This window comes from Coturnix japonica, chromosome 1 (assembly GCF_054131305.1).
Source record: "Coturnix japonica strain WE chromosome 1, WE-NBRP24, whole genome shotgun sequence".
Lineage (NCBI taxonomy): Eukaryota > Metazoa > Chordata > Aves > Galliformes > Phasianidae > Coturnix > Coturnix japonica.
Genome location: NC_140663.1, coordinates 23269551 through 23288340, shown reverse-complemented (window position 1 = coordinate 23288340; position 18790 = coordinate 23269551). Strand labels below are relative to the sequence as shown.

Here is an 18790-nt window from a genome sequence, read left to right as displayed (position 1 = left end):
GCCTCCCACGCGTGTCTCCCACCCCGAGGGCGGGCGGCGGGCCGCAGACGGTCGGCAGCGCCGGCACAACGCGCGGCTTTGTTTTGTCTCCCCGTCTGCTAAACTCGTTGTGTCTAACGGAGCAAAAAGGGGGGGGAAGAGGGAGGGAGGGAGGGAGAGGGGGCGGGGAGGGGGGAGCTGGCAGCAGGTGGAGCGGGCACGGGCCGGGGGGGGGCGCGGAGCGGGGCACGGCGCGGCGCGTCCCGCGGCACTTTCCGCCGTTGCCATCCTCCCCCCTGCGCCGCCCCCCGCGCATTATTAGCACTTGTGTGCCGGCCACTTGGCGATCATGTGAGGGCTCCCTCCTCACTCCCCTTTTCCTCCGAAGGACTCGGTGTGTGTGTGCAGCGGGTTTTTTTTTTTTTTTTCTTCCTCTCTCTCTCTCTCTTTTTTTTTTTCGCATTCCCAACAAAACACATACACACAGCGGCACACTCCGCACACAGCCAGACCCGCACGCCGGCGCCAGGCAGCGCCAGCCCGCGGGAGGCCGCCCGGCCCCGCCGCCGCCCCGCGCCCGCTCCCGGCCCCGCCGTTCCCCCCCCCCCCCTCCTCCTTCCCCCCCCGCCCCGCTCCCGGCCCGCGCGTCCCGGCGGCGGCGGCGGCTCCGCCCGCAGAGACTTTGCATGTGCGCGGCGCTCCGCTCGCCCTTTCTCTCGGTGTCAGCTCGCCGGGACGCCCCGCACGGTGTCTCCTCCCGGTAAGTGCTACCCCCCCTTTCCCCCCCCACCCCCTCCCCGCACACACCCGTCCCCTCCTCCCCCCGCGCTCCGGTGTGTGACTCTCCTCTCCCCCCGCCTCCGCCGCTCACTGACTCGCCGCCGCCGCCGCGGGAAAGTTTGGCGTTGGCCCCGCGGTGACATGTGTCAGCCCCGCCGCGCCGGGGCCGTTGCCGGCCGGGCCGGGCTCTGCTCCTCCCCGGGTGTCCCCGCGCGTCCCGGGGCGGCAGCGCGACGGGAGCCCGGCAAACAACCTGTAGGCTTCCGTTCGGGGGCTTCCAGAGAGCGCTCCCGAGGCGGATCGCCCCGCTTCCCCATCTGTGTGGTTTTGTGTTGTTTTTTTTTTCTCTTTTTCCCCCTTTATTTTCTTTCGCCGCTTTTATTTTATTTTCTAAGCCCTCCCCAGCCGACAGCCGGGGTGAAGAGCCGTGTCACGTTTCTCCTTTGTGTGCTGCCCGCCCGCCGCCGGGAGACGCGCACCCCCCCCTCCGCCCGGCCCCGAGCGCCGCGCTCCACCGGGGGCCCCGATCCCTCCCGGCCCGGCCCGGCCGCCCCCCGACGGCCGCGGGACGGCGCGGCACGACCCCCCCCCTATCGCCCCCCCGCTGACAGCCCCACCGAAAGGCAGAAAAAAAAACCCCAGCAAACACCCACAAAAAAAAGCCCTAAAAGCGGGGGATTAATAAATAATGCCGAGGAGTTCCGGAGGCGGCCTGCTGCGCGGGGGCTGCCCTTCAGAATCGCATCTCGCCATTCAGGAGGGCTGCGGGAAACGCAAAGTTTTGAAAGTTTAATTTTTTCATAGCGGGGTGAATACGGCGCGGCCGGGGCTGCGGGAGAGGAGGAGGGGGGCGAGGGGGGGGCCGGGCCCGGCCTGTGCGGGCACTGCGGCGGGGTGAGGGCGGGCCGCGGGCGGCCGGGGCTCTCCTCCTCCCGTGCCGGTGCCGGTGTCGGGCCGAGGGCTGCGGGCGGCGAGCGGCTCCCGGGGGGTGGGTGGGGGGTCCCGGGCTCCCGGCGGGGGCGGCACGCACCGCAATGCGCGGAGACGGCGCCGCTACCGCGTCCTCGGGGGGGAAAGAATTCCGAAGGAAACCCCCCAAATGTCGAGCGGCAGCAGCTGTGCTCGGCGCGGAGCGGGGCCGCAGGGGGAAGGCAGCGCCCGGCGAGCGCTACCTGGGAACCGCTGCCGGGTTTCAAGCTCTCGTTTGCGTACTTCCTTAAAGAGAGGAACGCAGAAGTTCCCCTTGCGGCCAGGATGCCCCCTCGCTCGCTGCCTGCACGCTGCCCCTCCGCAGCTCACTCCGCTCGGGGGATCCTCTCCGCTGACATCGGTGGGGATGTGTCCGGTGGCTCGGCGGGCTCAGGCCCGGGGTGTGGAGTGGGGCCGGCCCGGCTCGGGGAAAGAGGTGAAATTTAAGAGATTCTGACAGGTTTAATTCTCTTTCCCCCTCGCTAGGTAATTTAAAACCATTAAGGAAAAACATTACTGCTAGTAATATTACTCTAAAGAAAATATGATTAATTATTAAATCCGTTTCTCTAATGCTACGCTGAACCCTTTTGAGTGAGATACAGATCGGAGTGTTCAAATTAGTATTTATTTTTAATTTAAGGTTTCTCCTGACTATAATAATTTCTCCATATTTCATACGGGTAGAGAAAAGATGCCTGTTTCGCAGTAATTTTAGAGCTGTTTGTATGAAACAGCAGCGTCCGGTAGCATTTCTGTGTACTTAAATCATTTATTTACCAACTTGGAGTAGTAAATTACTGACTAGTTGGGGGAAAGTAGGAGCGTTCGCAGTGCAACGTTTCCCAAATAGGTGAAGCGACCTTCACGTCAACTGCTGATCTCTCAGCGCCATGCCAAGTGCTGCACAATTAGCTATTCTGGTTTGTTTTAATATGTAGGACCCGGAGCGCACCGCTGCGTGTGCGGCCTCACAGCGCAGGCTGGAACGTTAACCTGGGAGCCTGAGCAGGGGCTCTTGTATAAATATTTGGGTCTTTCTTTGTTTTTTAGTTTAACCTCCGGGATCTTTCGGTTTTGTCACCAGACCTTTGTTTTAGTGAAACGTTTGTAATATTTGGGAGAGGGGGGAAGAAATGAAATGTTCTGTAGCTTTCTCTTTGGCGCAGGTTTGTGTAGAACTACCAAAGGGTCAGTAAGGAACAGCCTAACGAGTGCTCACGGGGTGCGAGGAAGAGCAAAGCAAGTATGTCGAGCCCAGATATTCAAATGTATCAGTAAATGGCACTTATAAAGCTGTGCCAGGCTCTGTGTCGTAGTTAGGTGCTGATTCCAGAGGTAAGTGACAGAATTTATTCAGGAGTCATCTGTTGCTTGTGTGTTTTTTAAGCTTTCTTTAATAAAACACACTGAAAATTTCAAGATTACAGATGTGTTTGCTTAGCAACATTCTTACTGGATTTGAAAGTATCCCACAGTATTACTGTATCATAGGCTGTGCTTTGTGCGCTGGTTTAGGTGAACCGGGATAAATGTTTAGTGGGCTGAGGAATATACCTGATTCAGCATCACACGCCTGGGATTTGTTCAAGGCTGCTGGGCTGAAAACAATGCACAACTTCTGAGATCCCATCCGTGCTCTGGTGATGTTTTGCTGGGTGTCACTGAAAGTGTCACTTAACCTCTTTGTTTCACCATTAAAATGTGCGGACCGGAATTTTGCTCTGATAGGGCGATTAATTAATATTTCTTTAACGCCGAGTGCTCTTTTGTTCCATTCCTATTTTTGTTGGGTTTATTTTGGAGAAGTTCAGTTCCGACAGTGGTTTGAAAAAGAATGGTTGGTGGGGAGACCATGTTTTTGCTTTGTGAGTCAGATCATGGAGAGGTCACTCGCTCGTAGGGATGGAAAATGATTTAGGACGTAGGTCACCGAGAAGTACTCATGGAATGATTCTGACTGGAGAAAATTGCACATCGCCCTCCAACTCAAAAATGCTATTCGTCTTGGTTACAAAATACTCATTTTTGGTACACTTGAACTGATTAGTTTTTTTAAATTTTGTGGCAGCTAGTGGGGCTGGAAGTAATTCAAATTATATATTTTTCACTGCCACTGTTGCATACCTCTCAACTAATCCTCGTTAAAAGGAATACTTGTCATTTAGATTCCCCTTCCCCGTCCTGTTTTGGCTTGAAATCTTTTTTGATTGCGTGTGTAAATGAGTGGCACCAGAAAAAACTGAATTAAAAAGATGAAATGGCGGAAGAGGTTTTCTACAGTGAAGTGCCTTCAGTATTTCAGCTCAGTGTGATGTGTTTGGAGGTTTGCTTCCACGTTCCCTGTGTCACAGAGTGGTTGTGTTTACTTCACTGCGGCCATTTCCAAGGGTAGTCTTAAACTTGAATTTCAAACCCACTAGGATGGCATAAACACGAGGAACGGTCCCACAAGTATCGTTTAACACTGATAATCTTTTCTTCTCCTTTTTTTAGGCTCTCAGTAGTTTAACAACACTTGGATTTTTATTTTTTTTACATCTTCCAAGATGGGTACTTCAAATTGTAAGAGGCATCTCTGTCCTTTGATGCAAGATTTGCATCTGTTCTGGCTTTTCTGCTTTTTTTTTTTTCTTTCTTTTTCTTTCTTTTTCAATTTCTGCTGTATTTGCATTTTAAGGGCGAGACAATGTTTGGTGTTTGGAAGCTGGATTTAAAAGTGCCACCAGTAGCTCATCTGTGCTGTCATCACTGAAGGAGCTGAAAATAATCTTTTTAATGAACAGTTGCTACGACATTCATTGGTGCGCCAAAGTGTGGGTCGGGATGATGCTGGAAAGTGAAGTTTGAGCTCTGGGGAGTGAGTCGCTTGTGGAATCCTGGTTAATATCATGCTTTCAGTTCTCATTCTAAGGCAAACTAAATGGAAATGTTAAGCACGCTGTGCTGTATTATCACTACATTAGGCGTTTGTGGTGAATGGTAGAGGTTGGTCAGGGGAGGAATGAGAGCACCGTAGGCTTAACTTTTGATCCGTTCAGCTCGCTGCTTCTTCTTCCTGCAAATAGTAATCACGCGTCCTCCTTACAGCTGCAGCTGGAAAGGGTTTCGCTGCAGTTTGTTTCACATTTAAATCTGTGCGGCTGCAGGCTGACTGATCCCCTGCATACCGCAAGCAGCTCTCGATGTGCCCTGGGCTGGACTGCCTGGCTCTCTCAGTGGCTGGGCTCTCAGTGGCTGGGGCTTCGTGCCCTGAGCTAGGCTGCCTGGCCCTGCCAGAAGCAGAGCTTCATGGGGGTAGGAGGGAGTATACATAGGTGTCTTTCCTACTGGTGGAGACAGGCAGGTTCAGGTGATGGGCAGCAACTTCATTCAGCATTCAGAAAGGGCGTCTGTGCCCCGAACCCCTACGGCCCTCTGTGAGAAGTTCCTGGCCCGCTGGTGGCTGCAGCCCCTATGCTGGGTGTGCTAGACCCTTGGACCTCTGCTGTGTCCAGCCCACGGTGCAATTGAGTTGAATTAAGGATCTCTATGAGGTGCTGGCCTCTCCCTGTGGCAGGGAGCTGCCTGCAGGGTGCTGGGAGGATGGCAGCAGCAGCTCCTGGGCCCCAAAATGGCAGAGGGTTTGGAGAGCGACGTTCTGAGGGCAGGCAGTGTGTCCGCAGATGCAGCTGGGATGTTGGTGTTTTTTTTCCTAAGCGCATTGCTTCTCTGGGTAAGTACATTTGTATAAAAAATTGCCTATACCTCAGAAGATGGATGTTTTGTTGGAGGAATATGCAGGATCCTATTGAAGTCATTTATTTTTTATCTCACAACGTGATGCAACTTTCATCAGGATTGCTCTGCTAGGAAAATTTAAATAGCGATTCATTCAATTACCCATCTTCTGTGTTTCAGCCTCAAACAACATAAGTGTTTTTAAAAATCTGGGTTATGTATTTGAGGTAAGTTGCATTTCGGTGCTTGAGCCACTTTGACAAATGACGTACCTGACACGTGCATGTGTAAGAAGGCTGTGCTGGTGACGGATGGTGCCACTGTGACTTCGGTGGTCTGTGCCCTGGGGAAGGGCCATCCCTGCTCCTCCTTTTACACTGCTTCACCTACAGGACTGGGCTGGGTCTACACACATAGGGCCCGGCACTCACAGGGCATTCCCATGCTGTGGGTTACTGCAGGCACAACGCTGTGCAATGAGGCTATCAGGTGGCGAATTTGAATTTGCCAAGGAATGGGTAAGGAAACCTAAAAGATGGGTGTGTATCGCTAAAAAGCATTTAAATCTCACCGTTCACTCATAGATAAGCCTTACTGTAAAAAAATTAAACTCAGTCACTTGGTTGGTTTCTCTTTTGTAACTCTTACTGCAAACATTAAGGAGGCACATTGTTCTTTAGCACGGGAACCAACCCCATAAAAAAGTCTGTGCGTAATCCATATGCAGTAAAACCTACAGCTGATGTTTAACTGCTTGGAAATTAGATCAGAAACTGTCAAGTTTTACCTCTTACAAATAATGTCAAAGAAATTTGAAGGGTTAGCTGTGGGAAGCCACGAAGGGCTTTGGGGAGGAGTGTGACAACACAAAAACGATGAAGATTTGGGGACTGCTGTGGAAAGCGGCCAGAGAAAACATGTGATTGGGCCCGAGCCAGCCGGCACGGAGAGGGGGGGCTCCTGGGGAAGCAGGGATTTGCAGCAGAAAAGGCAGTGTGATTTTCTTCTGATGGCCAATATCTGAAGTGCATTTTTTGCCATAACTTCCTGTAAAGGAAGGAGCAACCAGTGTTGTGCGTGGCAGCGTTCCCCACACAGCCGGGCACAGTGGGAGCGAGCACAGGAGGAGTTCTGTCAGTGCGTGCTGGGCCTCAAGGTGCTGTAAGCTATTGCAGAAAAGACTTGGATTTTATAAATTGATGGTATGTGTCTTTGGGTACTTATTTATTAGTTGTTGTGCTAAAAGCTGGTTTTTAATTAATGCCAATCTAAGGATCACTTTCCTGGTGTGGCAGAGCTCTTCTTGAAAAGATAAAGGGGAAGAAAAGTGTGTAGGGGAGAGAGGCTAGAGTCCTTTGGAGTCTAAAACACAGTAATTGAAATATTTATGATTCGAGGCACTACTCTGTGAGAGAACACAGACAGGGTTGTGGTTTCATTACAGTACTTACAGTATTCTCATGACCTAAAAATGAAAACACAAAAACCTAATGCAGTCAGGTGTGCACAGACTGCAGAGATGCGCATAGCTGATGAACTGCTCTGTTTCCCACTTGTGTCAATATGTTTTCTTCTTTGAATAAGAAAATGCTTAATTCAAACAAGGAAAAAGTGATTATGTTCAGCACAGTAAACATACAAGGCAGGACACAGAGATGCTCGGGTATGTGGTGAAAAGGATTCTTCAGCTGGAGATGAACTTGTGGAATATATGGGTTTTAGAACTGTTATAAATATTAGGATGTTACTTTGCTAAAGGTCTGTAATGCTTTCACCCAGAAATTCGCTCAAACTCATTTGTTTCCAGTCTTGAATGCATTTAAATTACTTTTAATGTTGTGATGACGCCTGTGAATTGTTCTCGGTACACAATAACTGTCAGCGTACATTGGAAAATACACGTGGTCAGTAGTTCACAAGATCGCTGTACTGAAGACGTGGAAGAAGTTTCACAGTATCATAAATCCTTGCACATTCTTTTGCTTAATAAGAAGGAATTAAATGTGTTTTGACAGAAACTTGGAAGTGGTATTTAGTAGCAAAAAGATGTGTCTAGCACTGGAAGCGGCGACCAGTCTGTTCCTGGGCCTCTGTTTATTATTTATAGGAAGGGGTGTGAAGCGTACTTGGGCAACTGGAATTTTCTATCTGCTGAACTTTCTCAGGGCAAGTTTTTAAAAATGTAGGTTGAAGTGGTGTTTTTTCCTTTTTTTTTTTTTTTTCCCCCTCTTTTTTTTTCTTTAAATGAGATCATGTCTTCAGGCAGTCTCTGAGCAACCAAGAGAATGGCAAAATTGCCACAATACTGGTGTTATTTTCACAGGACACTGCTGGGTGGGGAAGCTGATGACTGTTGAAATGTGGCTGCAGCGGGTGTGTAGGTTTCCTGGGAGGATGCTGCAGGCTTCAAAGTGAGTGTCTGTTGTGTGGACTTAGTGAATCTCAGATTGTAGCACAGAGGACATACTAAAGAAGAAGCACACCCAACATTTTCTCATGCTGATATGAAGACTCCCTGTGATTACTAAGGGTTTCAGCATAGCTGCTGAGGCTTGTCAATGCTTCAGATATGTTTGAACCTTCATATGCAAAGCAGGTGTCAAGAAGTTTTTCTGAGGCTGCTTAGCTACTCTTTGTAACTACGAAGGCTGAGACTGGTGACCAACCAGTGTGTGAAAACAAATTGCCATGGATTCGCAAGGGAGACTTTCCTTCCTGAGGAATCTGTAATGCCCATGGCTTTTCCAGGACTGAATATTTGATGATGAATTCACCTTGCTGTTCTCTACCACTTTTTCCCTGGGCATCTGTGACAAGTGTGAAGAAACAGACATGTAGGGTGATGCTTTGTGCTGCAGGATTGGTGCATGTTCAGTAAGTGTGACCCTTGCCAGAAGTTTTGCGTGTTCTTTGTGTGCAGCATGGAGGATTAACACGTGTAATTCCCTACCTATTTCTTTAGGAAGGATATGGCTTTAGGCAGGTCAGACTGCTTATGTGTTACATTCAGCCTCTCCAAGACACCCATGTTCTTGCAGGCTTCTCCAGATCAGAAGAGGAACAGGCAGTTGGACATCGCTCTGGTGGTACCTCCTTGCTGTCACTTATTGCCTTCCCTCTGTTATTTACTTGTTGCATGAGAGGAGAACTCCTGTAAAGTCTAAGAAGTGGTGGGTGGCACAAACTGCATGATGCATTCCTGGGCCTCCTGAGCTGCAAACTGGGCACATGTATCTTAAATCTTCATGGGTTGTGACCCAGTAGAAGACTACACATATATTATTTGATTACTTGTAAAAATGGAACCTGCTGTTCTGGGTTTAACTAGAATGCTGTTTTAAACCTCTTACTCAGTACATGTCTTTGTAAGATGCATAAATCTCGAATTATGCATAGGTGCTTGTACATTTTGTGAATCAATGCTGCTTATATCAAAACCTCTCATTATAGTTACATGTCATTTAATTACAGTTTTTCTGCCCTTAGTGACTGCCATTAGTTCTTTGTTGTTACCACTAAACTTCCCAGCTAGCAGAACAGGGATGACCCTGTTTTTTCAAGTCAGGGCTAGGCCTGCAGTTTTGTACCAAATTCAGTTACCAGCAAAATTTTTCTCCAGCTGAATTTCTCTTCATCTAAGTCATAGACGAGTGGGAGCTGAATGTGACCACAGACTACAAAAAATAACTTTCTTGTTGTCACCTGCAATATTACCGTAATTGGAGCTAATGAGTCTGCAGTTGCACAATATTTATGTTGCAATCCAAACTGACATGGCCTGGAATGCTTTGGGAGCAAAACACAACACAGACCTGAACCTTGGGCAGCAGGGTTGGGGGGAGCAAACTGCCCCTCATAGGGACCTCCTGTAGTGAGGTGGTTTGTCCTCTGAGTTCCCTTGCCCTGCTGTGGGCCAGGGTCACTTTCCTGGGGGAGTGGGAAGATGCAGCAAGGTGTTGCTCAGAGCCTGGCTGCAGAGGTTGCTCGTGGCATTTATAGGTGATGCTGGGGGTCAGGCTGCAAACACTGATGTTTTGGTAAATGGAAGTGGTGGGGGAAGTGCTTCTCTGAGGCCTTCTGGTGGAAACAGGCTCTGTTTATTTTTACTCCAGACACTGGAAGGGTCTTTGCCAGGGCATATTATTTGGAAGAAACTCTTTAAATGTGTTTACTTTCACTTGATGGATGGAAATAATGAGTCAGCATCCCGTGTCACCTTTACTTCCCAGATGGTGGTAGGCTCAGTGAGACGAGTGCTTCACTGTGCTGCTGCTCTGGTAGGCTCTGCGGCAGCTAATGGACTTGATCTATTACTCCTGGCCCTCACTGTGAACAGAGCAGGGTATATTTTCTGGTGACTGACATGCTTAGATCAGCGGCCACCAGATACCTGGTCAGCCCTTCAAGCTGAGCTTTAGTGCTTGCTTTAACCCCTCAGGGCTCAGCTGCTTGCGGCATTTAAAACATGTCAAGTGGTTTTGCTTTATAGCAGAGATTTGACTCAGCAAGACTTGTGCTAACTCTTGCTGAAGATATGAAATACAATTTGGAGCTTATAATTGCTGCCTAATATGATCTTGGACCCTTACTTAAAATCCATTTAACTGATACCGTACTTTCTTTATAAGATTATTATTGGGAGCTAACCTTTTCTTGTGTTGTGGTTAAATGTACAATGTAATAAGGGTGTTTTTTAATGTGTTTAAGAGTTGGAAGATGTGTTAGAGGTAACCTTTATGCAGAGAGTTTTATATAGTTGTGAGTATAGCGATATTAAAATCCTGAACATTAGTACCATCTGAATGTAATTTGTTCTCGTTGTGTTTTGTGTGTGCCTCCAACAGAGGATGGTAAAGTATATTGAGGAAATCAGTTTTGTTCTCCACTACCTTTCCTACCAGTAATTACTAACCTTGTGCAAATCACTCTTTGGAAGGCTTTTCTGCTTTTCATGTATACAGAATTACAAAAAGCATAGTAGATACAGCAGATGAACTACAGGTCTTTCTTTCTCAACGTTTCAAGGAGAGCAAACTAAACCCGAGATTTTAGGCACCAAATTAAAAGCCTCCCAGAAATCTTGACTTTCTTATTTAACTCTTGAGCCATGTCTATTGGAGATCTCTTGAGACCACTAGGTTTAAAGATTAATTTCTCTAAACAAGAAATGTCAGTAATTTTGCTCATTTGATTGCCTCACAGAAATGCAGATTTGGTTAGATTTGTAAGTTAATTAGATTATTTCTCCAACTTTTTTTTTATTTTAATTAGATACTGAAGTGTACATGTAGAATGTAGGGTACATGAGAGGTGTTTTAGAACTGCATCCTGCTTGAATGTGCTCTAAACAGCAGTGAAGAGGATGAAGTTTTGCACCAGGATTACAAAACAGCTGCTTAAGCAGAGTTATATGAATGTCATATGTATGGACAACCTTTTGGTTTTCAGTTTGTTTTTTTCTAGTTTCTCTGCTTGTTCTGTTTCCCTGCTGTTGAGATGTTTTGTTTTTAATATTTATTTTTTTTTCACTTTCTCTCTCTCTCTCTCTCTTTTTTTTTTTTTTTATTTTCATTTCCTTTCTCTTTTGCCTTGGTGGGACTCTGTGGAATGGAGAGGGGAGCAGGTTTTGTGCATGTCAGCCTGTTGGCCTGCAACTGAGAAATACTTGCTTTTCTTAGGCTCAGTAAACTGTTGTCAGGGGTGAGCACAGCAGTAGGGATGGAGTGGGCAAGAATGGCCCTAAGAGAAACAAACACTATTTTTTATCTTAAGTAGATGGTGGAGGGGGGCAGCGGTCACGGCTCATGAGGTTGAAATTAGCTGCTTTTAGCATTGCGAAGACGACGGTGATGTAGACAAAGTGCTATCCTGAAATTTATAAGTGTAATTCTTGGCTGAGATTTAGATTTCTCGTGGAACTTTAGGGTAGAGTTGCTTAATCTCAAAGCAGTAAAGATAAATTCATTAATGGTTATGAGGTGTTGAGATAATTAAATAGAGGATGCCAGTAAATTGCTTTCTGAAGCTCAATGACTGTAAACTCTGATCTTCTAATTTAATCTATCTACCACTTCCCATCCCGTTGCTGAAAGGCTTTGGAGACTGAGAAATTAGTCCTGCTCTCAGCATAGCAACTATATGAACTGAGCCGTGTTCTTGGATGGGAAAAATGCCTCAGAGTAAGTCAGTACTGTATGGACAAAGGGTAGCTGAAACAGGTTTTTGTGTTGTCTGTCACATTCAGAGATGTTTTGTTTCTTGCTAACTGGCTTCGTTCTGCACTGGCCTGTGATGTTCCTGGCATACGCAGAAGAAAAATGAAGAAGGTAATGACCTGATGAAAGAGATGCTGTCCAAGTGAGAGAAATTAACCAAATCCATTTCTTTTTGCGGTGGCGCAGTATTGCTCAAGTCTGGCTTTTCGCTGGTCTGAGCCAATGTTATCACTGTGTCACTAGACAGTGATTTTTTCTTATGAATTATTTAAATGTGTGCAGAAATTATTTCAGAGAGAAATTAGATACCTCTGAAATTAGCCTTTTCTAAAGAAGGGTATTTTAGCTGTGTCAGGAAAGCATTCATTTTGCATTTTTAACCTGAGCATTTCGGAATAGAAATGCACATGAAAATATATTCTGACTCATTTTAAGGTTGTGTCTGTGTTTTTTTCAGCAGGTTATTTCTTTGTGTAGAGCATTCTAAATCTAAAGTGCTGCTTTCTGTTAGTTTGCTTAATGCTGTATCAATTGCAGTGCAATCCTTTGAGCTCTAAAGTAGACGCGTCATGAAGGAGGAGGACAAAAAATATGGTGACATAAATGGAAGAACTCTGTGACAGGCAGGATTCAGTCTGTCTCTGGTGCTGTTTCATGTCTGTTATTGATGGACCTTGGCTGTGCGGTGCCGGTACCTCTGAGACAGGCCCTGGCTTCCCCTGACCTCTGTGTGTGAGCTTTGTGCGCAGCCTCCTGACAGGGCGCCGTGTGCTTCTCTTGCTTTGTCCCAGCCAGAAAGTCACCTGGAAGCTCCTTCCCTGCTCTCCTTTCTGGTAGCGAGGGGCTCCTCCTGGGTTAAGCATATGGGAAGGCTTCATCCTTCTGGGACACCTGCCAGATCTGGCTGGATTGCTCCTCACCATGAAGAACCTGTGTTGCAGCACCAGTGACCACAGTTTGTGACCTGGGCTCAGAGATGGTCTGATTTATTTCTTGACCTGAGAAGCGTGGGATAGATAGCTGCAGGTCACAAGGTTGGGATGGAGGCTTCTGTGTCTTCACCTAGGAGTGAGGTTGCTGGTGCCTTGACAGCAACTGCACCTGTTGTGTGATCCTTATTTCGTCCAGGACACCCCAATTCAGAAAGATAATCAGGAAATGTAAATGCAAGAGACAGATGGGAGAGGTAGTGGAGAGTAATCCTGATGGCAAACTTCAACGTTTCTTTTGGCCAAGTAGTTTGACATCAGTTTTAAAAGTCTAGTGGGTGAGCTAAGTGAGCTGAAGCCAACAGAATCAGTCTCTGAGCAGTGCTGCAAAAGGAGCTTTTCCTTGTGGAGCATCAGCGTGACAGGTGAACCTCATCCTCTTGCTTGTGTTACTGTTTTGGGTTTATTTTCAAGGTGAAAGTACCATGCATGTCCAGTAAAAGAAAATCATGAATCAAATGTTTATTTAGATGTTCCTTGTTAATGAACTCTCAAATAATCTTTGCTTCAATTATGGAAAAAAAATTAAATCTAGTAACGTGTGTATATGATAACTACAGAAGCGAAGTTTCTGACTTTGGTTTGCAATTTAAACAATGTGAAGGCTCCTGGAAGCTCGGTATACTTGATAAACTTGGTATAAAAAAGCCATTTCTGTGAGCATTTGCAGAAGTTTAATTTGTTGTAAGCCCGGTTGTTGATCTAGAGCTTTTACTCTCGTAAGGTTGATTAATTGCTTTTGCCACTTCTGTTTGCAGTTCAGTATAATCTCATGCAGACCACTGTATTTTCTTCTTAGTTTAATCTTCTGTTGATGGTTGCATGTTTGTATGGGAAGTTAGATTTTACCACTAATAACTTAAGTATTTTAATAAGCAAATAAATAAGATTCAGAACAATAACAGAACACTGCAAACTGAAACAGCAGTTAAGTAGGGGAAATTTGTTCCATGGCACGTGACTTCTGCGCTGGCTGCAGGCTGTGCTGTGGAAGCTCTTGTTTTTATGCAACTTTATTTATTTAGAAAGAGAAAGCGGCCAGCCTTTTTTTATTTAAGTACCTTTGTATTTAAGGCAGATTTAGATAGAAAAGAGATTAATAGGCCTATCTCTTATGTAAGGTATTGTTAAAGTGAGTCTGTCTTCCCTGATAATTACGATTCATTAAGGCTAAATACTCTTTCTTTAGTGGAGATAACTCTCAGTTATCTTATGTTGAAAGTAGATGAATGAATATTGGCACTGAAGTCACTTCATACAAAATTTGAAATTCAGATAGTCAGTCTAAGAGACCTCTGGCTCTTCTGCTTTACCTTTGCATTTCTGAAAATGCACACCACGCTGAACGCTCGGGTCACTGACTTTAATACAGTGTGACCCTCGTGGCAAGGGATTAGAGTCTTAATGATGTCTGACTTGGCTACTTGGCTGAAGTAGGAGCCCATGGTTTCCATGGGCAGGTGGAGCCCAGTCATTGCAGGGGGTGCCAAAGAAGGTGCTGTTAGTGCTCATCTTTGAAAGTGTTTAACTGTGCTGTGCTCTTGGAAATTAAGAAAACTGGTGCCTTGTGTTCTTGTGTTTTCTCACGAATACTTATGTAGCTGACTGAAAAAGTTCATGCTGACACTGTTAAGAATTCGTCCTTATAAAGGAAAACACGTCAGTTCTCTCTGGGGTAGGGAGTGTACCAGCTCTCATGTCTACATAATGGACAGGAAGGAGAGTTCTGAAATCTTCAGACAGACAAGCAAAAATCATGTAGGAATTAAGAAAAAAAAAAAACCAAAAAACCACACACACAGGAAATAATATTGCTGATAGTGAAAGGATGAAGAGTGGAGGCAAACTTCCGTCCCTCTCCATTTTTTAAGGAGATCAGTTATGGTTTTTGAACTTTGGGGATTACAATGCATTTTCTTTGCTAGAGAGCTGTCAGAAAATACAAAGGTTATATCTATGCAGACAGCTTAACTTGCTTTCAAGCTCTCCAAAGTGCTTTAACTTATCTCACATTCAGCTGCAGAAATCTGTAGCCCTTGGAGGAAGCAGAGGGCTGTCTGTTGCTGAGGACAGGCAGGATGGAGCTGTGGACGCGAGCTGCAGCATGGCGTGGGGCTGCGGGGCTCAGCGAGAGCGCCCTGTCATTGTGCTGAGGTGCTTACTGTGGGGGCCAGGGCATGGGACAAAGGAACCTTCCTTTACCGTAATCCTCCATTTGAATCTTTGCTTTTGGAAGTTTTCAGGTTATTAATTCTGGAGAGCAGAGCTGTGAAATAGGTCTGTTTGCTTTTGGTTGCTTTTACTTTTTCAGTTTTCTTTCTTCTCACGCTTACTTAAAGTTGATCCTGGCAATAGAGGGGAAGATTCTAAAAAAAGGCTTTCATCAAAGAAGGAGTATCCTAAAACTTCTCCCTAACTAGAAGTATACCGCAAGGTGAAGAAGCTGCATGAAATACAGCAGCGGTACAAGAAGCCATCACATTTTTACCGAAATCATTGTACAATGGAAAGTGCTTCGTGTCAGCTGAAATGTCAGATGTATCAGGAAAAAGTTAAAGTGGAACCTGATTTCTGTAAGGCTAAAGATTCAAGTAATTTGCTTAGGGATGCAGTAGAAAATCAATCTTATGCTTGAAAGAGGGAATAGTAGCCTTCAAGTCTCATCTCATGTTTTGTAGCTGATTGCCTGTTTTTATTATCTCCCCCCCTTTTCCTTCAGTACTTACTAATGCCCTTTGGTTAACTCCATTATACCTTTGAAAAACTTCTTGCAGAGCTCAGCTGCTTTGACTTGTTTGCTGGGTAAGCCTCAATGATATTGTTATAATTAATAGGACGTGTTAAAACTTCCAGAACTGAGTGTTGCAGAACCAGGCTATTAAAACTTCCTACCCTGTATGTTCTGTAGTGTGCAAGATTTCCAACCGCCACAGTGGGGCTCATCAGGGAACCTTCTAGAGCTGCACTGATCTTGCATGTTTCCTGGAAGCTGGTTTGGCAGCAACACAGTTCTGCTTGTGAACAAGTAAGAGGGGACAGAAAATAAGCTCAATTTACATTTTGGAGGCGTGTCTCTAATTTGCCTTTATTTTTATAGCAAAGGAGTAAAAACGCGAGGGAAGGATGCACTGTATTTTCAGATACTGAAAATCTCTGAATGTTGAATTCATTAAGAACAGTTGAAACTGTTTCTAATAAGGTGTGTGCTATGATAGTAATCTTCCTGCTTAGTCTCTTGCTTCTCTTGAGTGTCACTGCTTTACTTCCCCCAGCAATTTTGATTTTAGGAAATAAGTGTTTAAAATTATAAGAAAGCAATACAAAATAAGAAGAGGTGGATAGAACGATCTGATATTTTCAAAGAATTTATTCTTTTTTTAATGACTTGAAGGTGTCATGAATATTTGTAACTTGCTAGCTCATTGAAAGTAAAATATGAAGCTGATTGATTAATCTTCTTTTTTTTTTTTTTTAATTTTTTTTTAAAGAAGAGGTTAAATACATTAATGAATAAAGCACAAATCAAGGAATAAGACAGGGAAGGATGGTGAGAGTGAGTGAGCCCTGACCAAATACCTTACCTTAGTACAAGCAAATACAAGAGATGCTTTGCTTTTAATATTAGGGTCTATATCCAGAGAGGAGAGCAATGGCTCTGAAAAAGGGACGCACATTTATTGCTGGCGGATCCACTGAGTGTAGGCAATTTAAGTTGCAAGTTAACTTTATGTCTTTGGGTGTATATACAGATAAATCTTAAATGGAAGTAAGAAGGATAGATGTTTCTGCCTAAACTCCTTCTTTCCCATTTGTTTGGCATAAACACTGTTTTTGAATTGTTTCTTAAAAAACAAATGTGTGGAAAAGAAGACTATGTAGAGAGGAGAAACTTGGTAATAGAGCATTTTCAGCTTCCTTTATAAAGACATAACAAAGTCCATTAAGAGAGGAGTTATTTTACAGAAATACATTATTAAGGTTTTCAAGGTGGATTTCACTGGGGCATTTTACATTATGATTTAAGGGCTTTCCTAACACATGCCCAGACTTGGTGAAGGAATTATGTCACCAGTTCCGTACAACTATGGTATATATATATGATAATTTGACAGCTGCATTTCCTTCTGGAGGAAGCGAGAGTGTGCCTAGTGTGCTTATTGGCATACCAATATTTACAGAGCACTGCTCTGAAAGTAATGCCTCATGTTTTGTTATTTTGGCCTATGAGACCAGAGGTAGATGGTGGTGGAATGGCAGTAGAGACTGAACCTTCCCACCATTATTCCTTTACATGTTGTTGCTGCGTGACAGATGGCAACAGAGGGGCAGTCTGACAAAATGGTGTCTGATTGATTCTCTTGTGGAAGAAGATCTTTAATAAAGTTTTGTCAGTACTGTTCTCTGATGTTTTCCTGTTGCTGTTTAGTGACAACGTTTGCAACCTAAGGTTATGCTTAAAGTTTGTCTTAATGTTGTTGTTGAAGTACTGTGGAAAATATTAATATGCTTCAAACATGCTTAAGTATTTAGTTTTTGGGGGTCTGGATTGACTGAAACAAAGAGATAGGAAGATCATGTGGTACATATATAGGGAAAATTTCTACTGGCTGGAAACTTTATTTTGGAAATGCGTAACCAGTCGCATTTCTCCATAAGTAGTGTTGAGTATTTAATTTGTTTGTTTATAAGAGAGATCAAGGAGACAATGCTACTGTAAATTTTGTAGTTTTGACTTCTATTTTTACTACTGCTCTGTGGACATCCTTGAACACTCAGCTTTTGGCCAATTCTGGTGCCTAGGGAGCCGCAGAGCTTTCAGGCGGTGAAACTGGATGAAGGACAAGTAGCAACAGGTATAATCCCAACCTTGGACTTCAGGAGAGCTAACTTTGCCCTTTTCAGGAACTTGCTTGGAAGAATCTCATGGGGTCAAGTCCTAGAAGGGAGAGGAGTCCAAGAGAGATGGTCAGTATTCAAGCAGCTCATCTTGCAGGCTCAGAGTCAGTGCTTTCATTCTAGTAAGAAGAGTAGCAAAGAAAGCAGAAGACTTGCCTGGATGAGCATGGCGATAATGAGAAAAGTTGGAAGCAGCTGGAATAAGCGTACAGGCTGTGGAAAAGCGGACAAGCCACTCAGGAGGAATACAGGAATGTTATCAGAGTATGTAGGGGTGTGATGGAAAGGCTAAGTCTCATTTGGAATTTAATCTGGTAGATGGTTTAAAGGACAACAAGAAGGGTTTTTTCGAATATATCAGGAGCAAAAGGAAGACTAGAGAAGATGTGGCCATGCTTCTGTGTCTGGCAGAGGCCATAGAGATGAAGGACTCAGAGAAGAATGCCTTTTTTTACTTCAGTCTTCACTGCTGTGCTCTCTCAGTCTTCACTTTCAATACGCTGGAACTCTGGATCCTGGAGACCATAAAGGAAGTCCAGAAAAAGGAAGACTTTTCCTTGGTGGAATAGGCTTGGGTTAGAAATCATTTGGGCGTACTTAACTCCCACAGGTCCACAGGCCTTGATGGGATGTACCCATAAGTGTGGAAGGAACTGGCAAATGTTATCGGTTGGTGACTCTCCATCATCTTCAAGACGTCATGGAGAACAGGAGAGGTGCCTGATGACCAGAACAAGGCCTGTGTCACTCTGGTCTTCAAGAAGGGCAAAAAGGAGGACCCAGGAAACTATATGCCTGTCAGTTTCACCTCCATCTGAGGAAAGGTGGTGGAAGAGCTCATCCTAGAGGCCAGTTCTAAGCACATGAAGGACAAGAAGGTGTCTGTGAATAGTCAGCTTGGTTTCACCATGGGAAATCATGCTCAGTGAAACACGATAGACTTCTATGTCAGAATGACTGGCTAGATAGATGAGGGCAGAGCTGTTGACTACCTGGAGTTCAGCAAGGCTTTCAGCATTCTCCCACAACAGTCTCATAGGTAAGCACAGAAAGATGGGCAGGACTCAGAGGGTTGTGATCAGCGGCAATGAGTCTGGTTGGAAGCCCATAGCAAGTGGTGTCCCTTAGGGATCTGTATTGGGTATTTAGCAAGTTTGATGATGATACCACATTGGGTGGAGTGGCAGATACACCAGAGGACTGTGCTGCCATTCAGAGACCTTGACAGACTGGACAGAGAAG

At 45.2% G+C, this 18790-nt stretch overlaps 1 protein-coding gene across 18 annotated transcripts in view; it reads left to right on the top strand.

Annotated features, from left to right (window-relative positions):
• The first annotated feature begins 417 nt into the window (after positions 1-417).
• Positions 418-18790, top strand: part of FOXP2 (forkhead box P2) — a 389891-nt gene continuing 371518 nt past the window's right edge. For 9 of the 18 annotated variants that reach the window (XR_014940862.1, XM_085531421.1, XM_085531355.1 and 6 more), the window contains exon 1: positions 418-739. The gene's annotated coding sequence lies outside the window, so the exon portion shown is untranslated. The remainder of the gene's footprint in view (positions 740-18790) is intronic. The other 9 variants (XM_085532347.1, XM_085532771.1, XM_085532288.1 and 6 more) reach the window with 1 other exon arrangement.